Raw genomic sequence first — 352 nt, forward strand, 5'->3', positions numbered from 1 at the left:
CTACGGTGCTAATGTAGATTCTTTGAAATGAGTTACTTAGTGTTTTTTTTTCAAAGTTATTAATCATTTCAATAGGAAATATTTATCTATTTTTTTTTACAATCCGAAATCAATATAAAAAAGAAATGAAATATATAGCGTATTTTTCAAAATTATTATCCTTTTCCTTACAACGATTTAGTTTTTATTACTATATTAATTCAGTAAAAAAAAAAAAAATTACTTATTCTGTGTATTATTTCAAAAATATTATCTTTCATTAGTAACTTCATTTTTAATTACTTACAATCTGAATTCAGCTTTAAAAAAAGGAAGAAATAAAGTCATGTGTAACAGAATCTTTCTAATTATT

The sequence above is a fragment of the Penaeus monodon genome, chromosome 24, assembly GCF_015228065.2.
Source record: "Penaeus monodon isolate SGIC_2016 chromosome 24, NSTDA_Pmon_1, whole genome shotgun sequence".
Lineage (NCBI taxonomy): Eukaryota > Metazoa > Arthropoda > Malacostraca > Decapoda > Penaeidae > Penaeus > Penaeus monodon.